General features: G+C 36.1%; 1 long non-coding RNA gene across 3 annotated transcripts in view; it reads left to right on the plus strand.

Annotated features, from left to right (window-relative positions):
- LOC143443250 (uncharacterized) overlaps positions 1-14,610 on the plus strand; it is a 68,974-nt gene that overhangs the window by 20,293 nt on the left and 34,071 nt on the right. Inside the window, exon 2 of one of the 3 annotated variants that reach the window (XR_013112078.1) lies at positions 1,334-1,435. The exons of the other annotated variants lie outside the window; for them this stretch is intronic. This is a non-coding gene — a long non-coding RNA (uncharacterized LOC143443250). The remainder of the gene's footprint in view (positions 1-1,333; positions 1,436-14,610) is intronic. 3 annotated transcript variants of the gene reach the window in all.

The raw sequence follows: 14,610 nt of genomic DNA on the forward strand, positions 1-14,610 counted from the left end.
TTAATGAGTGCTTTGGCTTTGTTCTGCTTTAAGAATGCCTTCACTACTTCAGTGGTCCCCAAGTCCAAACTTCTTGTTTAGTAACTACCCTTGTTTTTAGTTTTTAGACTTTCCATGGACCTTTGCTCCTAACATCAATGGCAAAGGGCCAAAACTTCTAACTGTATAGAAAGAAGTTTGGGGTCTGTGTTATTTTAGCGTGCAGTCTTCTTTTTGTTATTATTTCCAAGACTTCTATAATCATGTCAATGTAAAAATATTAAACTACATTTTCTATGTATTTTGAGCATTTCCTCTTAAATATTCAGGGTCTTTCCACATAAAATCTTGAAAGGGTAGAGAAGGCTACCAGACAAATGTTGCTCAAGAGAAAACCAGAGCAGCTCTATACATTTCAGAGTTTGTCACAAGAGAAAACACTGAGAGTAAAAACACAGCATCACATGAGAAAAAAAGTTAATACTAGAAACAACAATATAACAACCCTAACATATATGCACCTGCCAACAGAGCCTTGAATATATGGGGACAAAATTTGATAAAATGAAAATTTGAAAATCAGACATATCTGCCCGTCGTCAACAGAGCAGAAGGGGCTGGGAATTATTGAGGATGTAAAGAAGCCCAGCAGCTTTATTTATCAATCATTTGTACTTGGTATTTATACAGTTGTCCACACAACTTTGGCCGAGTCTCCATTCTTCACAGTTTCTCATAGAGCATTCAGAAAGTTTGAGTCCTTTCAGGGTCCTAAAATACACTTTAACAACTGTAGGAGAATGTATATTAAAATTATTCTTCTCTGACTTTTACCTTTCTTTCATTTACAAGAAAATTGATTAATAAAACAGATCACTTGCTATTACCCACATGTCTGATCCCTTCTATTTCATGTTATTTATTTACTAAGTACCTCCATGGAGACAAATGAGATATAATGTGAAGTATATTGTACCCTTACATTAGGCCACCTCATTTCTTTCTCTACAGTTTCCCATTTCCATACCCAACACTGAGCAAAACAAAGGCTCAAGAAAGATTTAAAAGGATAGTTTGAAAAAATTAGTCTTTTAAACGATAAAACAATGATACAAACCAGATTTTATTTGTGTTCAAAATAGTATTTATATTAATATCTTGGGACTTTCGCACAATATATTCTGATCAGTGTTACCCATTCCCACATTGTCTCAGATCTATATCTGTCTATGTACCTACCAGAATGCCAGGTATGGATTTCATTCAATGGAGCAGATCTTAAATCCTATCAGAAAGCTGTTACATATTCTCAGTGGGTACATCTTGCCAGACAAGTCATTATTGTATCTTCCAGGATTCAAAGATGGGTGAGACCAGTGAGTACCTTTCTCCTCTTGGAGCATACACACCACCTTCCAGAAACATTACAGCTAGCCAGCAGGGCTAAAGCTTCCAGGTCAGTACCGTCTTGGTTTCTCATGTTTCTGACTCCAGCAAGTGATTTTTCTACAATGAGATCTTACTAACATGTGATAGAGAGTAACCAAGAACAGCAGCCTGTAATCCAATCAGATTTTAGATTTCTTAAAAGATAACAAATGAGATAAGTCACATCTGTGGTGACTTAAAGCAATTCTCAGCTATATCTCATGAAAGTACCAAACAAGTTCTTAGATAGCAGTCAAATTTTTTTCACAACACAATAAAATATTTATTACAGAAATTCTTAGTGTAAAATGAATAACAGTGAAGCAAATAAAATTTTCTAAAGGACAAAAGCAGACCTGAGACAAAAGCATAGCCATTGGTAATGTGGTAGCCTGAAGCTTTTTAAGTAGAGAGAAAGCATTTAAAGCAGCTAAAGATCTTTAACAATAGAATCTCAGTGAACCTAAGTAAGGGAGTATGGAGATATTCAGAATGAAACTGTTAATATATAGTGGCTAAAACTGAGACAGCTCTCTTACTAAAGTAAACAGTTGAAGCTGCATTCCCCTATTTGATTATTTAAAAATAATAATTCAGCTCAATTTATTATTTAATAATTTTAAAAACATAATCAAGTTAAAAAATTAGAAGTTTTGGACTCAGAATGGAATCAAGTGCAGATATTGTGGCATCATAGGATGAGGTCTCTGCATTCTTTTGAGTGATAAGATGCTGGAGTCTTTGGTAAAGACTGGATTATATAAAGGTATTTTCCATATCATCTCTTATTGCTTCCACTTTTTCCCATCTTTAGTGGCTACTAAGGAGAAGTTGTTATATTTACAAACTAGATTCCTTTAAAAAACAAACAAATGTCAGTCCCTTTTAGCACTCACCATGCTGGAAAGCACTTTTCCTGTTACTAGATAAGAGAAACAATCTTCAATGTTAACCCACTACTCTGATCTAAAATACTGACTTGCCTGCTGTTAAGTTATTCTCTGCAGTAGTGGCACAGATGCTTTGGTAGTAACCAAAAATTTTTTTAATTGGGTTTAAAGCCCACTCCATAAGATGGGACCCATTACCTGACAGTGCTAAGGTGACTAAAAAACCTGGGATTAGATAAGTCATGAGGCCAAGGTGAAAACCGAATAATATTTTTCTGCTAAAAATAAAAACATAGCAATAAGATGACTGCTAATGACTTATTGCTCCACCCATCAAACAATGCATTGCTCAACCCTTGTGAAAAAAGTCATGAGGGTCTTCTTGCCACAGTACTTAACACAAGGATCCACACCCTGTTAGGGAATGTAAAATCAATTTTATCCAATGGCATGTCACTGGGTATATCAACTATCCCCCAGTGCAGGCCCTATATGGGGGCGGGGGAGAGAGTAGTTGCACAACACAAAACAGATTCCAGGTTTTTGGGGGTACTTCTTATTGTATTGGGATTTTTTGTCTGTTTATTTTATTTTGCTTTATTTTATTTCTGGAGAGAGAAAATGTGAATTTGGGTGGCCAGGGATGTGCAGCATGAATGGAATGACCTGGAAGAGTAGAAATATAAAATCAAAACATACTACATGAAAAAGTGTATTTTTAATATAGCTTCACTTGTTGAGTCATCCTTTCAGATACACTTCAGTCAAAGAATCAACAAAACACTATTTATTTAACTCTGATTTTTTCCCTCTATTCTCCCTATTATAACTAAGCAGGCAGCTTGGACCAATGAGGTGTTATTAGGGGAGCCGTGCGGGGCAACAGAACCCATGTGATTTGAAAGGGGAAAGGATGCAAATTGATCCTGGGAGTGACAAGATCAATCAAAACACGTATATTACAAAATGCCACAGTGAAGCCTAATACTTTGTGTGTTAGCCTAAGTTAAAAAAACAAAGCGATGTTTTAGAAAAATATTTAGATTTTGTTTGAATACTAATGGATGACTTTCAAATTTCATCTTCTGGGCTCATACTCCTCTTTTACATGTACTGTGCCATCATCTTATAAAACCCATATCATGAATGATACCCTTGCAAAAGGCTACTACAAGCCTACAGAATAAGTATGGATTTGAATGAATTAATTTAAATAAACAGATATATTGTATCAATAAGCATTTAGGAGGAAAGACATTCTTCTATGGTTAAGACTTAAGTCAATATCGGCAAGCTGGATGACTCAGTGGCTAAAGGATCAAACTTGAGCTCAAATCTAGGAACCAACATGGTAGAAGGTGAGAACCAACTCCCTCAAGTTGTCCTCTGCCCTGATAGTGGCATGTGTTCACATCCCCTGTCTACAATAAGTAAATAAATAAGTAGAAAAAAAACAGAATTAGATAAATAGGTAAGTCAAGACCTCTGTCAATATCAACTGAAGCTTTAAATTACATCTACAAAACTTACCATGTGACATATATGTGTAGCCATAACGGAACACAGTGGTTGACAAGCTGCCAGTTTCATGATCCAGTTTTGCGTTGTGAATTGTCACGAGCAGTAATTCCCTGTAACACCCAAGACTGTAAGTGTAATTGTGTCATGTCTTTAGTTTTCCCAATTTTACTCTTTGTTGTGTGTGTACATGTCATGCACATATGATCTGTGTACATGTGTATGCCTCTGCTTAGAGTCCAGTAGAAGATGTCAGAAGTCCTGCTTTATTACTCTCTAACTCATTCACTGTGACAGTATCTATTATAGAACCTGGAGCAAGGCAAGCAGCCATCAGGGCTGAAAGACCCTCTTGGCTTCCTTCTTCCAAGGACTCAGGTTATAAGTGAACCCTCAGACACACTTGGCTTTCTTCATTATTGTAAGGGTCTCAAACTCAGGACCTCTTAATCAAATGCTGCTTCCAAAGCCTTCTCCCAGCTCATGAAATAAACTCAGTGATTTCACCAAATGAGTGAATTGAGTCCCGGGTCCATATTCCTTAAAAGGACATACACAGTCCATGTTTAGACCAACTCATCAGGTAAGTAGAGAAAAGAATCCTATTCATGATGAATTGAGTGTTTGCTGGTTAGGTAGAAGAATTTATTTACCCACAACATCTTGCCAGAAGAGAAGAACAGAGGGTCAGGAAATCAAATAAAAATAGGTAGCAGAGAGGATGAGGAACTGGGAATAGTCACTGGAGATTCTCAGACACCAAAGAAACATTGGCTTTAGCCATATGCACAAAGAACGGGGAGAGAGAACCTGTGAAGACCAACTTCAGTAGATAGACATGGCCCCTGGTCCAGGGATGGGGCCATCCACCCATATCAAAGTTTTTTTAACCCAGAAATGTTCCTGTTCAAAGGAAGAACAGGGACAAAAAATGGAACAGGAACTGAAGGAAGGGCCTACGGGGGAACAGCCCCACCTGGGGATACATCATGTCTGCAGACACAAAACCCAACACTGTTGCGATGGTCAAGAGGCATCTAGGGACAGGAACCAAGTGTGGCCGTTCCTGGGGAGGTCCGGCCAGCACCTGACACATGCAGATGTGATGCTTACAGCCAACCATCAGACTGAACTCGGAGAACCTGGTAGGGAAGCTGGCAGAAGGACTGGAGGAGTGGAGGCAGATTGCAACCCCATTGGAAGAGTATCATAGGCTGGCCTGACCAGAGACTAGACCACAAAACCAAGGAGTGTACCTAGATGGATCCATGGCTCCGGATACATGTGTAGCAGAAGATGGCCTTGCCCAGCGGCAATGGGAGAGGAGGTCCTTGGTCTTGGGGGGGGTTGATGTCCCAGAGTAGGGGGATGTGGGAACAGTGGGGCAGAAGAGTGTGGGTGGGTGGAGGAGCACTCTCATACAGTCAAAAGGGAGGGAGAAGGGCAGATGTGGGATATGGGGGTGATAGAGGGGTAAGCGGGAAGTGGGATATCATAGGATGAGGGGTTGGTGGAGAGGGTAACCAGGAAGTGGGATATCATTTGAGATGTAAATGAATGAAGTTAATAATGATAATAATAATAATAATAATAATAATGATAATAATAAAGAAATTGAAAAATGTAAAATAATAAAAGATTTTAACGTTGAAGTTTAGTTTTTATAACTATGTATTATACTTTTGTCTTCTAAATAGGTCACTACATTGGCCTTTCTTTTAGTAAAAGATTTTTTTGCCTTAAAAAAAAAAAAACTCAGTATAATCACTAGGAACTTAAATAATTAATTATTTGCATTTTAAATTGAAATTGAAAAGAGAAAGTACAGTTAATTTCAGAAAACATAACTATTAAAAAAGGACTTCATGTGAAAACAGTTTCACCTGACCTGATTCTATATTATTAATTTTAAATCTCTTAAAACTCCAGTGGCCACCCCCAATCCCACTCTCACCCCTACCAGGAGATCCTATATTTCCCTTCTATAATTTAAAGAATGAGATGATTCAGAGGTTTATGGAATCATTTCATCCATGTTCTTCCACAGTAAGAAAACAAACACTGAGTTATTGTGGGAGTGTAAGCAGACTGATACAGCTACTTATTTCAAAACCATGAGCTTTATCTGTGAACAGCAGGTACAGACATGTGAGGTGCCTGATAACAAGGATACAAGATGGATAGGGGCACTATCAGCGATGCACTGGGAATGGGGCACGAACAGCTGCCACAGTACATACACAACATGTTCTTCCACGACGGTGGGTAAGTCAGATTCGGGTTTTCTTCCAGGTAGTTAACCATCTTTCAGAGTTGTCTCTTTCAAACTCTAGTGAGCTCATTAGAAATGCCTGTCTTGATCAGTAGGTCTGTAGGATGGCAGTGACTCCAGAACAGAAATCTAGGTAAGCTCTTTGTGAGTGGCTAGCTGCCTTTACCTAGTTCAAGACATAGGGCACTGAGGGGAGGGCCTGGAGGACAGATGTGAAAGGTGGAGCTGGAGCAGTCTTCTGAATTTGTGTTAAGCAGGCTGTCTCATTTATATTTCATCTGGGTAGTGTGGGGACACCAGTGAGTGAATTTCAAAGAGTGTATTCACGTGACAGAATTAGTTTTCTCATAGGTCCCTTATCTTCCTTCACATCAAGGTTGTAGAGGAAAAATCCCTTTTACACTATATTCATCTGGTTAAAAATTTTCATTTATTTGTTGGATTCTCTCATACACATATGGTTGTGCCTGAGTCCATATATGTGTGTATACATGCACATATGAGGGCGAGATGTTGGCTCAGGGCTCTTCCTCAACTGTCCTTTGCCTTACTTGGGAGACTGTCTCTTACTGAACCTGGAGTTCACTAATTTAGACTGTTTGGGCAGCAAGCTCCACACATCTCTTGTCTCCGCCTCCTCACATTGGGAACCTAAGTATGCACTGCCACTACTGGAATTTATGCAAGTTCTGGGTTCAAACTCAATCCATCTCCCCAGCAAACTTCTACCCTGTACATATTTACAAAAATGTTTGAGACTGAACTTTCTACTTTTTGCCTCTGTGGTTAGAAAGTTTTTTAAAGGAACAAATAATTTTACTATTATTGCTTTTCTGTTTTTTGTTTGTGTTTATTTCAGTAAAGATAAATACACACACACACACACACACACACTAAACAAACAACAAAAAGCCAAATGTTATTAACTTTATGGAAGTCACTGCAATCCTGTACTAAGTGTGAAACTTCTACCCATGGCTTGTTAAGACCCCATTTTTCTCAAGTTATAATTCAGAGGTCATTTCTTTATATCAAATAATAAATCTTCTGAAAATTTCTCTTTAAACTTCATTAATTTGTAAAGAATAATAAATGATGTAGAGGATAATAAATTGTGTTATTTAGAAATTACTCATATTAATTATAAAGATGCAAGCAATTGATCCTACAAAAGAAAGTGAAGAAAAAAATCTCTAAATAAACTTATACCTGCAGATCCCATAAAAATGTTTGCATTTTTAATACTGTAATAGCCTTTAGATAGGCAAACTGTATATACATTTTCACATGTGTTTCATTCTTTATAGTTAGAATAGGCTGATAATTTGAATATAAGTCAAGTCAGAGGCACCTGAATATATTTATTTCTTAATATTTCATAATGTACCTCCTTAAAAAATCACTTTAAATATGTACCTATAATATTTAAAAATTATAGTACTGATAATGCTATAAAACCATATAATATCATTCAGCATACATACCATGGTGTGTGTGTGTGTGTGCGTATGTGTATTTTTAATTGGATATTGTCTTTCTTTACATTTCAAATGTTATCCACTTTCCTGGTTTCCCCTCAGAAATTCCTTATCTCCTCCCCATCCCCCTGCTTCTGTGAGGGTGTTTCCCCACCAACCCACAAACTCCCACCTCCCCAGCCTTCAATTCCCCTACACTGGGAAATCAAGCTTTCACAAGACCAAGGGCCTCTCCTCCCACTGATGCCCTACAAAGCCATCCTCTGCTACATATATGGCTAGAGCCATGGGCCCAACCATGTGTAATCCTTGGTTGGTGGTTTAGTCCCTGGGAGCTCTGGGGGTGGGGTGGGGGGTCTGGTTAGTTGGTATTGTTGTTCTTCCTATGGGGATGCAAACCCCTTCAGCTTCTTCAATCCTTTCTCTAACTCCTCCATTGGGGACTCTGCTCAGTTCAATGGTTGGCTGCAAGTATCCACCTCTGTATTTGTCAAGGTCTGGCAGAGCCTCTCAGGGGACAGCCATATCAGGCTTCTGTCAGTATGCACTTGGTATCCATAGTAATGTCTGGGTTTGGTGATTTTATATGGGATGAATCCCCAGTTGGGGCAGTCTCTGGATGGCCTTTCTTTCAGTCTCTGTTCCACACTTTGTCTCTGTATTTGTTCCCATGATTATTTTGTTCCCCTTTCTAAGAAGGACTGAAGCACCCACACTTTGGTCTTCCTTCTTCTTGAGCTTCATACAGTCTGTGAATTATATCTTGGGTATTCCAAGCTTTTGGGCTAATATCCACTTTTCAGTGAGTGCATACCATGTGTGTTCTTTTGTGATTGGGTTATTTCACTCAGGTTGAGATTTTCTAGTTCCATCCATTTGCCTAAGAATTTTATGAATTTGTTGTTTTTAATAGATGAGTAGTACTCCATTGTGTAAATATACCACATTTTTAATATCCATTCCTCTGTCGGACATCTGAGTTCTTTCCAGCTTCTGATTATTATAAATAAGGCTGCTATGAATATGTGTGGAGCATGTGCCCTTGTTATATGTTGGAGAATAATTTGGGTCTATGCCCAGGAGTGGTATAACTGGGTCCACAGGTAATGCTATGTCCAGTTTTCTGAGGAGCTGCCAGACTAATTTCCATAGTGATTGTACCAGCTTACAATCCCACCAACAGTGGAGGAGTGTTCTTCTTTCTCCATATTCTCGCCATCATCTGCTGTCACCTGAGTTTTTGAACTTAGCCATTCTGACTGATGTGAGGTGGAATCTCAGGGTTGTTTTGATTTGCGTTTTTCTGATAACTAAGGATGTTGAGCATTTCTTTAGATGCTTCTCAGCAATTCTATATTCCTCAGTTGAAAATTCTTTGTTTAGCTCTCTACCCCATTTTTAATAAGGTTATTTGATTCTCTGGAATCTATCTTCTTGAGTTCTTTGTATATATTGGATATTAGCCCTCTATTGGATGTAGGATTGATAAAGATCTTTTCCCAATCTGTTGGTTGCTATTTGTCCTATTAACAGTGTCCTTTGCCTTAAGAAAGCTTTGCAATTTTATGAGGTCTCATTTGTCAATTCTTGATCTTAGAGCATAAGCCACTGGTATTCTGTTCAGGAAAATTTCCCTTGTGCCCTGTGTTCAAGGCTCTTCCCCACTTTCTCCTCTATTAGTTTTAGTGTATCTGGTTTTATGTGAAAGTCCTTTATTCACTTGGACTTGAGCTTTGTACAAGGAGATAAGAATGGATTGATTTGCATTCTTCTACATGCTGAACTCCAGTTGAACCAGCACCATTTGTTGAAAATGCTGTCCTTTTTCCACCAGATGGTTTTAGCTCCTTTGTCAAAGGTCAAGTGACCATAGGTATGTGGGTTCATTTCTGGGTCTTCAATTTTATTCCATTGATCTTCTTGCCTGTCTCTGTACCAATACCATACAGTTTTGATCACTATTGCTGTAATATAGATGGTGATTCCCCCCAGAAGTTCTTTTATTGTTGAGAATAGTTTTTGCTATCCTGAGGGTTTTTTTTTGTTATTCCAATAAATTTTCAAATTGCTCTTTCTAACTCTATGAAAAATTGGGTTGGAATTTTCATGGAGACTGCATTGAATCTGTAGATTGCTTTTGGCAAGATGGCCATTTTTACATCCCACCAATCCATGAGCATGAGAGATCTTTCCATTTTCTGAGATCTTCGATTTGTTTCTTCAGAGACTTGAAGCTCTTGTCTTATAGATCTTTCATTTGCTTGGTCAGAGTCACACCAAGGTATTTTATATTATTTGTGATTATTGTGACAGGTGTTGTTTCCCTGTTTTCCTTTTTATCCCTTTTATTCTTTGAGTAGAGGAAGGCTACTGATTTGTTTGAGTTAACTTTATATCCAGCCACTTTGCTAAAGTTGTTTATCAGCTGTAGGAGCTCTCTGGTAGAATTTTTGGGGTCAGTTATGTATACTATCATATCTTCTGCAAATGGTGATAACTTGATTTCCTCCTTTCCAATTTGTATCGCTTTGATCCTTTTTTGTTGTCAAATTGCTCTGGCTAGAACTTCAAGTACTATGTTGAGTAGGTAGGCAGTGGGCAGTCTTCTAGACAAAGTCCCTGATTTTTATATCTAACTTAAATTTTATAGCATTGAACAATAGAAGAATAGCATAATGAGTTTTGTTTTTGTTCATTTTATACTTTCTAAAATGTATATATTCCCCAATATATTTTTCTTTTGTAAAAGCCAACAGTCTTTCATGTGTTTAATTGTCTCATTTTAAGGTAAGAATGCTAGACTTACCTATCATGTTCTACATTAACATATTTATGTTTTCTTATAGTGAAAATAAATACTTTGTTTCTATTTTTTGTTTCTTTGTATTTTTCAAAAAGAAAATCACAGCATTTGAAGACAAACTTGGGAGAAGAGTCCATCTAATAATCTACAATGTGAACAGTCATGTAGAAAAGCCACTCCCATCCTAAGTATGAACAGCTCACAAATCTGCAAAATAAAAATTATTTTTCTTTAATTCCATCAAAGAGTTAAGGTTACTAGGCAGGCAGATAGATAATTCAAAATCTCTATTGAATACATCTGCTTTTATTTTTCCTTTAAACTTTGGCTAATCAAAGGTAAAAGAAAAGATTCTACAAGGCAGATAAAAATAAAGGAGTTAAGTTTTCTATAAATTCCTAAAGTGTCAGTAAAGATGAGTGACAGTTCGGAATAACTGGGGATACTGGAGGTAATGGGTATTTGTACTTACTCTCCATTTTATTTTCATAAGTATATGTATATGATGTGTATGTATATGTGTATATGATGTATATGAATATGTATATGATGTATATGAATATGTATATGATGTATATGAATATGTATATGATGTGTATGTATATGTGTATATGATGTATATGAATATGTATGCATATGTATGTATACACATACACACACATATACATACATGGTGGTAGTAGGCTTGGTTATGATTGAGTTTGTATTAAGAGAGGCAATAATCACTGTTTTTCTCAACAGTGAGCCAAGTGTTGTGCAAAATCCAGCAGAAGTTTACTAAGGGAGGATTACTCTGTTGCAATTATATGCAGGAACTGCTAAAATGTTAAGGTGGACATAGGACAGTGCAGCTCTACAGCATCACCCTAAGCCCTCTATCAAACATGAAGTAATAATCTTCCATTGAACTCCATGACTCTATTGACTCTCTGTTCAATTTCTGTCTTATGCAAGCTTGCTCCAAGCCAGCCAATAATACACAAAGTGCAAATGGCTGTGCTGTTTCTAAGTCCCATCCCGCTTGCAGTATTTTCTGTAAGCACAAAGTACAGAATTTCCTTGAGTCTGATGATCCCAGTTATTCTTAGCACTCTATACTGCCCCAAGGAATATAGGAAAAAAGGCAAATCTGGCTTCTTGCATGTCACTGAAAGGTCAGAGAAAACACATCATCAGTTACGGGCCTCACTTCAAATTTTTAAATTTACAGATAATATCTGTTATTAAATAAAATTATGAAACATATGAAGATACAAGGGAAAATATAGTTACCCATTTCCAAGGATTAATAATTAATAAATAAAAAGCTAATGATCGCATAGAGTTAAAGTAACTGTGAAAAGCACGTTAAGAGGGTTTAGAATAATGATAAACAATGCAAAGAAAGCACAAGAAGTTCAAATACTTCAGAATCTTAATGCCAAATAGAAGTATAGACTTCTAGTAACTGTTTAGTAGCTGACTAGATATGTACAATGAGATTAGCTAACTTAACTTAAAAACTACCAAACAGCATTATACATAGGAATTGGAAAGAGAAAATCAAGTATCATTTGATACAATCACTGTATCAAAGTATATACACAAATATAATTGTCTATCTGAAGTTAAATAAGGAAAATATTTGCCAGAGAAAATATTTACCAAAGAAAATGCTAAGACTTTTTCAAAATTAATAAAATCTCTAAACTGTATATTAAAGAATCTTAGAAGACCCAAAGCACTACAATCATAGAATAGGGGAAATGTTAAATAAAACTGGCATTTCATAGTCATGTTGAGGAAAATCTAAATTAATATCAAAATCAGCCACAAAGATATAAAATAATCATTATGTGAGGAATGTATAAGCATTACAGCAGACATCTCATCTTATACTATGTAGGCAAAGGGGCAATGGAGCAACATACTTGCTGTATTAGGAGAGAAAACAAAATTATATAGTCTCATAATAAGTAATCACATGCATAATTTAATATAAGCAAAATGCTGTGTTGAACTCTTATAGTTACAGTAATAATATCTGTCTAAGGTCAACACAAAATAAATACTTTTAGATCAAGGAAATCTGAGAAAACAGTATAAATAATGAGAACAATTGAGAAAATACAATAGACTTATAAAAAAAATCTAACCTAAACAAAATGAAAAATATAGAGGTCTACAAGGAGGATAACAAGAGAGGAGAAAGTCAACCGCAAACTCAGGAAATGCAAAAGTAAAACTTCGTTCCACCAATAATTGTACTGAATATTATTGCTTCACATGCTACAAATTTGAATGGAGACAGGATAATATTAAATTTGTAAAGATAAGGACAGTTCTCTACAAGGATGATGAGACATAGGATTGGAAGAATGTGTTTGACTAAAATGCTCTATGTTATACATATGCAGTTCATTGTAATGTGTTTATTATGTTGTAGACCATTTATTTGAGCCTCATTCATATTTCTTTTACAGTTTTACCTGCCCATCTTGAAACACCATCATTCTGTACTAGCTATAATGTCCATAAAGTTGTAAACGTTAGCTTGGAATTTAGATTACACAAAATTCCCTTTCTTTAGCATGCTATTTTGTATCTGACTAATGGTCAGATAATTCCACCACTACCACATCCAGGTACAGAGCTGGTCTCAATGGTTTCTTCCAGCCACTGCTCATGGTCCTGGAGTTAGCACATTTCCTTCTTTACAATTGTCCCTTCACAGCTGTTCTCCATTTGAAAATTCTGTGTGGTTAAATGTTACACAGATCCAGCCATACAGGACATTTGAGATCAATCCACCTTGTCACAAGTATTGATATTTCAGTCATTTTAAGTACTATGTACAATTTCTCTTCCTGGACATAACACAGTTAATCTATTCCCAAGTTGACTACCTTAGGGGTTTCTAGATAACTATAAATAAATCTAAAATCACTTTATATTAAACTTTATTAATTTTATTATTACCTTCATAAACATAAGCAGATTATCAAATCTACTGGTAAGTATGGTGCTTTGAATGAGAAATATATTTGCTATGGGTCTGTTTAAGTTGTTGATCTCGGGTTGCTTTAATTTTATATTGTTCAGATCGGACTAGAAATTTGTCCATTTCTTTTAGTTTTCTTTCACATTAATAGAGTATAGGTTTTAATATTAATTTAGTAGTACTTTCAACATTCTGAATTTCATTGCTGCTTATTGTACTGTTCCCTCATTCGGTTCTGATTTTGGTGATTCGCAGCCTCTCTTTCTTTATTTTGGCTAGTTGAGACAGGGGCCTGTGGATTTTTTTTTATTTTCTAAAAGAATGAGCTCTTAGACTCATTGATGGTTTACATCATCTTCCTTTTCTTGATTTATTAATCTAATTTTAAAAATTTTCTTTACATCCATGGGCCTGAGTTAGTTTTGTTTTCTAACATCTTAAGTTGCATCATTATGTAATTAGTTTATAGTCTTTCTGACTTTTAAATGTAGGTACTTAGAACAAAATATGAATCAGAACCAATTCAAAAACACTGAAAGAATTCCTTGTATTCTATCTCAAAGCTAAATTACCCTTTGGACTGTTCTGATTGCATCCCTTTGGTTTTTGTCATTGCATTGTGCTTTAGTTTTTCATTTAATTCCACGAATTTAAATTTTTCTTCACTTCTTCCATGATTCATTCTTCATTTAGTGATGACATTTAATCTCTACCTGTTTATGAAATGACTAAAGATTCATTTATTTTTGACATTAAGCTTTGAGATAGAATACAAGGAGTTCTTTCAGTTTTGTACATTGGTTCAGATTCATTTTTGTGACTATTTTGTGGTCCATTTTAGAAAATCTTCCATTAGCTGTTAAGCACAATCTATATATTTTTTGGGTGTTTTAGTGATATATTTTGTACATATCTCTTGGGTCCATCCATTCAGTATATGATGCCATTTAATTCTGATATTTCTGTGTTTATTTTTTGTCCTGATGATCAATGTATTAAAGAAAGTAGGGTTTTAAAATAATTCTCTGTTACTAGCTCAATGCTAATTCCCATTTTTAAGTGCAGTAGTATGCTTTTTATGAAATCTACAGCACCAGAGTTTGGTGTATACCGTAAAATGGTATTGGAAAAAAAAACCCGACATAGCCCCTCCCAATAGCTCTCAATTTCCCAAAGCTCCTTGACTAGGGTAGAACTTCATGTATACTTCACCTGCTCCATGCTGGGATTTTGTGTGCTTTGATCTTGTGCTTGTCTTCTGC

Source organism: Arvicanthis niloticus, chromosome 1, assembly GCF_011762505.2.
Source record: "Arvicanthis niloticus isolate mArvNil1 chromosome 1, mArvNil1.pat.X, whole genome shotgun sequence".
Lineage (NCBI taxonomy): Eukaryota > Metazoa > Chordata > Mammalia > Rodentia > Muridae > Arvicanthis > Arvicanthis niloticus.